General features: G+C 37.8%; 1 non-coding gene across 1 annotated transcript; it reads left to right on the top strand.

Moving 5' to 3' along the window:
• Window positions 1-382: 382 nt before the first annotated feature.
• On the top strand, window positions 383-490 carry LOC130938412 (small nucleolar RNA R71). Its single transcript, XR_009069579.1, has one exon. It is a non-coding gene; the product is annotated as a small nucleolar RNA R71 (small nucleolar RNA).
• Window positions 491-10,741: the final 10,251 nt, after the last annotated feature.

Raw genomic sequence — 10,741 nt, 5'->3', positions numbered from 1 at the left:
AATTCACCTCTTCCATTGAAGGGTTCTCAGGATCATAAGCTTCTTCCTCAGATGAAGCTTCCTTAGTACTGCCAGGTGCATTTTGCATTCCAGACAGACTTTGAGAAATCAAATTGACTTGTTGAGTCAATATCTTGTTCTGAGCCAATATGGCATTCAGAGTATCAATCTCAAGAACTCCTTTCTTCTGATTAGTCCCATTGTTCATAGGATTCCTTTCAGAGGTGTACATGAATTGGTTATTTGCAACCATTTCAATTAGCTCTTGAGCCTCTGTAGGCGTCTTCTTCAAGTGAAGAGATCCTCCAGCAGAGCTATCCAAGGACATCTTAGATAGTTCAGAGAGACCATCATAGAAAATACCTATGATGCTCCATTCAGAAAGCATGTCTGAGGGACATCTTCTGATTAATTGTTTGTATCTTTCCCAAGCTTCATAGAGGGATTCTCCATCCTTCTGTCTGAAGGTTTGGACTTCCACTCTAAGCTTACTCCATCTTTGAGGTGGAAAGAACTTTGCCAAGAAGGCATTGACTAGCTTTTCCCCAAGAGTCCAGGCTTTCTTTAGGTTGAGAATCCAACCATATTCTAGCTCTGTCTCTTACAGCAAAAGGGAATAGCATCAGTCTGTAGACCTCAGGGTTAACCCCATTAGTCTTGACTGTGTCACAGATTTGCAAGAATTCAGCTAAGAACTGATGAGGATCTTCCATTGGAAGTCCATGGAACTTGCAATTCTGTTGCATTAGAGAAACTAATTGAGGCTTAAGCTCAAAGTTGTTTGCTCCAATGGCAGGGATAGAGATGCTTCTCCCATAGAAATCAGGAGTAGGTGCAGTGAAGTCACCCAGCACCTTCCTTGCATTGTTGGCATTGTTGTTGTTTTCGGCTGCCATGGGTTCTTCTTCCTTGAAGAATTCGGTCAGGTCCTCAACAGAGAGTTGTGCTTTAGCTTCTCTTAGTTTTCTCTTCAAGGTCCTTTCAGGTTCGGGGTCAGCTTCAACAAGAATGCCTTTGTCTCTGCTCCTGCTCATATGAAAGAGAAGAGAACAAGAAAATGTGGAATCCTCTATGTCACAGTATAGAGATTCCTTGAAGTGTCAGAGGAAAAGAGAAATAGAAAGAAGAAGGAGAAGAATAATTCGAACTTTAATTAGATAAGGTTCGAATTGTGCATTAAGAAGGAGTGGTACTCCATAAATAGAAGGATGTGAGAAGGAGGGAAGAGAATTTTCGAAAATTCAATCAAAAGATTTTGAAAACATTTTGAAAAACACTTAATTGATTTTCGAAAATAAAAGTAAGAAAGAAATCAAGTGATTTTTGAAAAAGGATTTGAAACTAGAAATCAAAAAGATTTGATTGAAAACTATTTTGAAAAAGATGAGGTTAAGAAGATATGATTAGTTTTAAAGAGATGTGATTGAGAAGATATGATTTGAAAACAATTTTAAGAGATATGTTTTGAAAACAATTTTAAAAGATTTGATTTTGAAAATTAATGACTTGCCTAACAAGAAAAGATATGATTCAAACATAAAACCTTCCTCAACAGAAAAGGCAAAAAATGTTCAATCAAATCACTAATTGTTAGTAAGTATCTTTGAAAAAGGAAAGAAATTGATTTTGAAAACATTTGATTGAAAAGATATGATTTGAAAAAGATTTGATTTTGAAAAACTTTGAAAACTTGAAAAAAATTTGATTTTGAAAACAAAATCTTCCCCCTAGCACCATCCTGGCGTTAAACGCCCAGAATGGTATACATTCTGGCATTTAACGCCCAAAATGCTACCTCTTTGGGCGTTAAACGCCCAACCAGGTACCCTGGCTGGCGTTTAAACGCCAGTCTGCCTTCTTCACTGGGCATTTTTGAATGCTCAGCTTTTTCTGTATAATTCCTCTGCAGCATGTTCTGAATCTTCAATTCTTTGTATCATTGACTTGAAAAGACACAATTTAAAAATATTTTTGGATTTTTAATAATCAAAATGCAACAAGAATCAAATAACAATGCATGCAGGACACCAAACTTAGCAGTTTGTATACTACTAACACTATATGAGACACATAAACACTCAAGCCAAAAGAATTCAAAGATCAAAACAAAGAAATATATGCATGGATTCGAAAAATATAACAAAAACATGCATTTGACACTAAACCTAAGATGAGACTCTAGACTCAAACAAGAAATATTTTTGGATTTTATGATTTTTTTGATTTTTTTGTTTGTGTTTTTCGAAAATTAAGTGGAAAAAGATATCAAAATTCTTAATGAGAATTCCAGAAATCAGTGCAATGCTAGTCTAAGACTCCGGTCCAGGAATTAGACATGGCTTCACAGCCAGCCAAGCTTTCAAAGAAAGCTTCGGTCCAAAACACTAGACATGACCAAAGGTCAGCCAAGCCTTAGCAGATCACTGCTCCAAAAGCAAAATTGATGAAAATCAACAAGCTCTTGTGGTGATAGGTTGAAACCTCGGTCCAATCAGATTAGACATGGCTTCTCAGCCAGCCAGATTTCAACAAATCATCATGAAACTCTAGAATTCATCTTCAAGATTTTCGAAAAAAATAAATACCTAATCTAAGCAACAAGATGAACCGTCAGTTGTCCAAACTAGAACAATCCCAGGCATTGTTACCAAAAGCTTGCTCAAAACTTGAACAATCCCCGGCAACGGCGCCAAAAACTTGGTGCGCGAAATTGTGAACAATACTTTTCACAACTCTCATAATCCCTGGTCATGAACTCCAAAAACTTGGTGGTTCAATTCCATGGCATTACACAACTTCGCACAACTAACCAGCAAGTGCACTGGGTCGTCCAAGTAATACCTTACGTGAGTAAGGGTCGATCCCACGGAGATTGTTAGCATTGAAGCAAGCTATGGTCATCTTGTAAATCTTAGTCAGGCAGACTCAAATGGATATGGTGATGAACGAAAATAATATAAAAGATAAGGATAGTGATACTTATGTAATTCATTGGTAGGAACTTCAGATAAGCGCATGAAGATGCCTTCCCTTCCGTCTTTCTGCTTTCCTACTGCCTTCATCCAATCCTTCTTACTCCTTTCCATGGCAAGCTCGTGTAGGGTTTCACTGTTGTCAGCAGCTACCTCCCATCCTCTCAGTGAAAATACGTCCCTGATGCTCTGTCACAGCATAGGCTAATCATCTGTCGGTTCTCGTTCAGGCCGGAATAATATCCATTGATACTTTTGCGTCTGTCACTAACGCCCTAGCCTGCTAGGAGTTTGAAGCACGTCACAGTCATTCAGTCATTGAATCCTACTCAGAATACCACAGACAAGGTTAGACCTTCCGGATTCTCTTGAATGCCGCCATCAGTTCTCGCCTATACCACGAAGACTCTGATCTCACGGAATGGTTGGCTCGTTTGTCAGGCGATCAACCATGCATCGTGCAATCAGGAATCCAAGAGATATTCACTAAGCCTCGAATGCTTGTAGAACAAGAATGGTTGTCAGTCACCTTGTTCATGGGTGAGAATGGTGATGGGCGTCAATCATCACCTTCATCAGGTTGAAGAACAAGTGATATCTTGGACAAAGAACAAGCGGAATTGAATAGAAGAACAATAGTAATTGCATTAATACTCGAGGTACAGCAGAGCTCCACACCTTAATCTATGGTGTGTAGAAACTCCACCGTTGAAAATACAAAAGAACAAGGTCTAGGCATGGCCGAATGGCCAGCCTCCCAAAGTGATCAAAAGATCTCTAGAAAAAGGTTCCAAAGATCCGAAGATTTTTAATACAATAGTAAAAGGTCCTACTTATAGAAAACTAGTAGCCTAAGGTGTACAGAAATGAGTAAATGACATAAAAATCCACTTCTGGGCCCACTTGGTGTGTGCTTGGGCTGAGCAATGAAGCATTTTCGTGTAGAGACTCTCCTTGGAGTTAAACGCCAGCTTTAGTGCCAGTTTGGGCGTTTAACTCCCAATTAGGTGCCAGTTCCGGCGTTTAACGCTGGAATTTCTTGAGGTGACTTTGAACGCCGGTTTGGGCCATCAAATCTTGGGCAAAGTATGGACTATTATATATTGCTGGAAAGTCCAGGATGTCTACTTTCCAACGCCGTTGAGAGCGCGCCAATTGGGCTTCTGTAGCTCCAGAAAATCCACTTCAAGTGCAGGGAGGTCAGAATCCAACAGCATCTGCAGTCCTTTTGAGTCTCTGGATCAGATTTTTGCTCAGATCCCTCAATTTCAGCCAGAAAATACCTGAAATCACAGAAAAACACACAAACTCATAGTAAAGTCCAGAAAAGTGAATTTTAACTAAAAACTAATAAAAATATACTAAAAACTAACTAGATCATACTAAAAACATACTAAAAACAATGCCAAAAAGCGTACAAATTATCCGCTCATCAAAGATGAACCGTCAGTTGTCCAAACTGAACAATCCCAGGCATTGTTACCAAAAGCTTGCTCAAAACTTGAACAATCCCCGGCAACGGCGCCAAAAACTTGGTGCGGGAAATTGTGAACAATACTTTTCACAACTCTCATAATCCCCGGTCATGAACCCCAAAAACTTGGTGTTCAATCCCATGGCATTACACAACTTCGCACAACTAACCAGCAAGTGCACTGGGTCGTCCAAGTAATACCTTACGTGAGTAAGGGTCGATCCCACGGAGATTGTTAGTATGAAGCAAGCTATGGTCATCTTGTAAATCTTAGTCAGGCAGACTCAAATGGATATGGTGATGAACGAAAATAACATAAAAGATAAAGATAGAGATACTTATGTAATTCATTGGTAGGAACTTCAGATAAGCGCATGAAGATGCCTTCCCTTTTGTCTCTCTGCTTTCCTACTGTCTTCATCCAATCCTTCTTATTCCTTTCCATGGCAAGCTCGTGTAGGGTTTCACCGTTGTCAATGGCTACCTCCCATCCTCTCAGTGAAAACGATTGCATATGCCCTGTCATGGCACGCGGAATTCAGCTGTCGGTTCTCGGTCAGGCCGGAATAGAATCCATTGATTCTTTTGCGTCTGTCACTAACGCCCCGCCTGCTAGGAGTTTGAAGTACGTCACAGTCATTCAATCATTGAATCCTACTCAGAATACCACAGACAAGGTTAGACCTTCTGGATTCTCTTGAATGCTGCCATCAGTTCTCGCCTATACCACGAAGACTCTGATCTCACGGAATGGTTGGCTCGTTTGTCAGGCGAGCACTCGGTTGTCAGGCGATCAACCATGCATCGTGCAATCAGGAATCCAAGAGATATTCACTAGAGCCTTGGTTGCTTGTAGAACAAAAGTGGTTGTCAGTCACCTTGTTCATAAGTGAGAATGATGATGAGTGTCACGGATCATCACATTCTTCAAGTTGAAGAACAAGTGATATCTTAGAACAAGAACAAGCGGAATTGAATGGAAGAACAATAGTAATTGCATTAATACTCGAGGTACAGCAGAGCTCCACACCTTAATCTATGGTGTGTAGAAACTCCACCGTTGAAAATACATAAGAACAAGGTCTAGGCATGGCCGAATGGCCAGCCTCCCAATGATCTAAGATAGCATGAAAAGGAAGATAGCTACCTCTTGATGTCTCAATACAATAGTAAAAGGTCCTACTTATAGAAAACTAGTAGCCTAAGGTTTACATAAATGAGTAAATGACATAAAAATCCACTTCCGGGCCCACTTGGTGTGTGCTTGGGCTGAGCAATGAAGCATTTTCGTGTAGAGACTCTTATTGGAGTTAAACGCCAGCTTTTATGCCAGTTTGGGCGTTTAACTCCCATTTGGGTGCCAGTTCCAGCGTTTAACGCTGGGATTCCTGAGGGTGACTTTGAACGCCGGTTTGGGCCATCAAATCTTGGGCAAAGTATGGACTATCATATATTGCTGGAAAGCCCAGGATGTCTACTTTCCAACGCCGTTGAGAGCGCGCCAATTGGGCTTCTGTAGCTCCAGAAAATCCACTTCAAGTGCAGGGAGGTCAGAATCCAACAGCATCTGCAGTCCTTTTCAGTCTCTGAATCAGATTTTTGCTCAGGTCCCTCAATTTCAGCCAGAAAATACCTGAAATCACAGAAAAACACACAAACTCATAGTAAAGTCCAGAAAAGTGATTTTTAACTAAAAACTAATAAAAATATACTAAAAACTAACTAGATCATACCAAAAACATACTAAAAACAATGCCAAAAAGTGTATAAATTATCCGCTCATCACTAGTCCTTAGACCTTCATGGGGGCTGGCCATTCGGCCATGCCTGAATCTCTTTCACTTATGTATTTTCAACGGTGGAGTTTCTACACACCATAGATTAAGGGTGTGGAGATCTGCTGTACCTCAAGTTTCAATGCAATTACTACTATTTTCTATTCATTTCGACTTATTCCTATTCTAAGATATTCGTTGCACTTCAACTTGATGAATATGATGATCCGTGACACTCATCATCATTCTCCCCTATGAACGCGCGTGACTGACAACCACTTCCGTTCTACCTTAGGCCGAGCGCATATCTCTTGGATTCCTTAATCAGAATCTTCGTGGTATAAGCTAGAATTGATGGCGGCATTCATGGGAATCCGGAAAGTCTAACCTTGTCTGTGGTATTCTGAGTAGGATTCCGGGATTGAATGACTATGATGAGCTTCAAACTCCTGAAGGCTGGGCGTTAGTGACAGACGCAAAAGAATCACGGGATTCTATTCCAGCCTGATTGAGAACCGACAGATAATTAGCCGTGCTGTGACAAAGCATTTGAACCATTTTCACTGAGAGGATGGGATGTAGCCATTGACAACGGTGATGCCCTACATACAGCTTGCCATGGAAATGAGTGAGAAGGATTGGATGAAAGCAGTAGGAAAGTAGAGATTCAACAGGGACAAGCATCTCCATACGTTTATCTAAAATTCCCACCATTAATTTACATAAGTAGTTCTATCCTTTATTATTTAAGCAAGTATCTCTTTATATTTCCCATAACCAATTATTATCTGCCTGAATGAGATTTACAAGATGACCATAGCTTGCTTCATACCAACAATCTCCGTGGGATCGACCCTTACTCACGTAAGGTATTACTTGGACGACCCAGTGCACTTGCTGGTCAGTTGTGCGGAGTTGTGACTAAGTGTGATTCACGTTTGAGAGCACTACCAAGTCTTTGGAGCCATTGTTGATGATTACAAATCCGTGCACCACTCGTCCTTGGTCTCCTTTTGGGGCATCTAAAGGTGTGGTGCTTCAGGCTTTCTTCCCATAAGATGAGCGTGCAATAATGTGCTTCCAGCCTCTGCTTGAGTCTCTTCTTCATTTAGTTCCTCAATAGTGTGTACCATCCTAGGCTTAGCCTCCTTGGTACTAATGAGGGATAGACACTCTTCTCTTATCTGTTCAAACAAGTGCTGTCTAGCTTAACTCAACTGTGCTTCTATATTCTTGTTAGAGGCTCGGGCTTCTTGCAACATCTCTTGCAATCTCAATATTTGTTGCACAAGGGAGTGTAGATGCTGAGTTATAGACTCATTCTCTTCCAGAGGGTTAGATTTAGTGGTCACTATCTTGACCTCTCCTTTTATTTGAGTCTCATTAGATGAGTAAAGATGCTGATTGCTAGCAACTGTCTCAATGAGCTCTTGAGCTTCCTCAATTGTCTTTCTCATGTGGATTGAACCACCAGCAGAATGGTCTAAGGACATCTTAGCCATATCTATGAGTCCGTAATAGAAGATGTCTAATTCTGAAAATATTTCAGTAGGGCATTTTCGTAGCATTATCCTATATCTCCCCCAAGCGTTGTGCAAGGATTCATTAATTTCTTGTCTGAAGCCTTGGATGTCCAATCTCAATTGGGTCAACTTCCTTTGGGGAAAGTATTGATTCAAAAACATGTCCACTAGCTAACTCCATATTTTCAAGCTAGACTTGAATTCATTGTCTAACCACCTCTTTGCCTTGTATTTAACAACAAAGGAAAGAAGCATCAATCTGTAGACATCCTGGTCTACTCCCTCAGTGTATACTGTGTCAGCTAATTGTAGAAATTCTGCAAGGAATTCCATGGGCTCTTCTTGTAGAAGTCTATAAAACTGGTAGTTTTGCTGTACTAGAATGATTAATTATGGGTTGAGCTTCAAGTTAGCTACTCCAATAGGAGGTATGCTAATGCTACTTCCATAGAAGTCAGGAGTGGGGGTTGTATAAGACCCCAAGGTTCTTCTTGGTTGTGCCTCTCCCTCTAGATCCATGGTGCACTGATGAGCGAGAATTTGTCATTGATTCAGAATTTCTCAAAATAGAAATCATTCATTGTAAGTATAGCCAAATCAACAACTAACCCTCAATATCAAAGTTTAATTCAAAAAATAAGTCATAATAAAAAACAAATAACCGGGAGTTTGAATTTCCAGGTCTTTCTCCCTAGGGATTGTAATGAAATACTCAATTGTTGGCTATGAGGGATTTGGGGGTTGTGATTGCAAAGAGCAAGAAACTAAAGTGCAAGAAAGTAAATAAGCATGTAAGAAAATTAAAACTCAAAGCAAGCAATATCAAAAATAGAATTCAAGTGACAAAAAGAACTCTTGGCATAGGTTGGAAATTAAGGATTCCTATCATAATCATAGACCACAAACATAATAATTGCTAAGAATTAATCACAATTAGTCTATCCTAACATCGAGAATAAGTCAAAAGGGCCTAATTAATCTCAATCCACAAGTCCTAATCAACTCACTAATTAACTTAGTGAAAGGTTAGCATTAGTGGAAACCAAACCAACTAACAATCCTAACCACAATATCGAATGGACATCTATGACTCAAGATCACCTAATTATCCAATTCCAAGCCAAGAGTGTGAAAAACTAGACAAAAACTATAAGAGACATTTTAGCAAACACCTAGCATGCATAAAAGGAGAAATATCATAAATTGCAATAAAAATAAATTCTATAACTATCAATTGCAATAAAATGATAATAACAACTGAAATGGGCATCAAAGAAATATAAATCATCAAAATTGCATTAAATGAAATCAAAAGTAACAAGAGTGTTCATAAAATAAAAATGACATAAAAGAGAAATTAAGAAGAAGAACTAAGAGAACTAAGATAACAAAGCATGAAAACATAAATGAAACTACATCAAAACAAGAATTCAAGAGAGAAATTAAAGAGAGAATAAAGCTAAAAACCCTAATTCTAGAGAGAAAGGGGAGCTTCTCTCTCTAGAAAACTAAGCTAAGACATGTAAAAACCTAAATCTAAGTGCTCCCCCCTTTATTCCTCTTCACTTTAGCCTTAAATAGCTTCAGAAAATCCCAAAATTAGGCCCTAGAGGCCCAAAAATCACCCCCAGCGATTTGCAATAAATGAGTCACGTACTGGGAGTTGTGCATACGCACAGGTGTGTGCGTACGCACACTTGCTGATTTTCTTCTTGTGCGTATGCACAGGTGGTCATCCGTACGCACACATGGCTGAGTGGTTCTTGTGTGTACGCACAGAAGGTTGTGCGCATGCACACTCCAATGTGTGCTTCTCCTTTGATTTCTTCATGTTTCTGCCAATTCCATGCTTTCCTTCCACTCTTATCAAGCCATTCTTGCTTTGTAAGCCTGAAATTACTCAACAAACACATCAAGGCATCAAATAGAATTAAAGTGAATAAAATTTTGCAATTATAAAGCTTAAAAAGCATGTTTTCACTTTCAAGCACAATTTAGGGAGAAATTATGAAGCTATGCTATTTCAATTGATAAATGCAAGAAAAGTTGATGAAATCCACCAAATTAGAGCAAATAAATATCATAAAATATGGATTCATCATGCACTCTTCCGATTCTTGCATACACAGACTAGAGACAAAGAAAAGTGGGAGTCTCTATGTCAGAGTATAGAGATCTCCGAGTGAGAAACCAAAAAAGAAGAAAAGAGACAAGAATTGATTTTTTTTTTGAAAATTAAATAGATAAATAAGAATGGAAAAATAATTCGAAAATAAAGAAATAATTAGGAAATTTCGAAAAAAAATAAGAAAAGAAAAGATTAAGAAAAGATATGACAACCAATTAACTAACAAGATTTAAAATCAAAGAGGAGATTTTCGAAAAAGAAGAAAGAGAAAGTAGTTAGGAAGTTTTTGAAAAAGAGAAAGGAGAATAAAAGATAAAACAAGTAACTAACTAATTAACAAGATTTGAAAACAAAATAAAAGATTTGATTTTAAAATTAAAAGGAGAAAGTTTAAAAGAAGATTTTGAATTTTAAAAGTTGAAAGAAAGTAAAGATTTGAAATTTAAAAGTTTTAAATTCAAAAAGGAAGATAAGATAAATATTTAAAAAGATTAAGAATTTAAAATTTAAAGATTTTGAAAAAGATTTGAAAAGATAAGATTTGAAATTTGAATTTTGAAAAAGATTTGATTTTGAAATTTGAAATTTGAATTTTAAATTTTAAATTTTGAAATTGAATTTTAAAATTTGAAATTTGAATTTTAAAAACTTGAATTTTGAAAATTGAATTTGAATTAAGATAAGATAAGAATTTGAAATTTGAATTTTAAAATTTGATGAATTTAAAACAAGATAAGATAAAATTTTGAATTTAAAGAAAAAGGTAAGACAAAGATTTGAAAAGATAACAAGAAAGTTTAAAATTTGAATTTTGAATTTTTTGAAATTTGAAAAATTACAAAGATAAACACTAAAAGACACCAAACTTA

The sequence above is a fragment of the Arachis stenosperma genome, chromosome 6 (assembly GCF_014773155.1).
Source record: "Arachis stenosperma cultivar V10309 chromosome 6, arast.V10309.gnm1.PFL2, whole genome shotgun sequence".
Classification (NCBI taxonomy): domain Eukaryota; kingdom Viridiplantae; phylum Streptophyta; class Magnoliopsida; order Fabales; family Fabaceae; genus Arachis; species Arachis stenosperma.
This window is presented reverse-complemented; position numbering and strand designations above follow the sequence as displayed.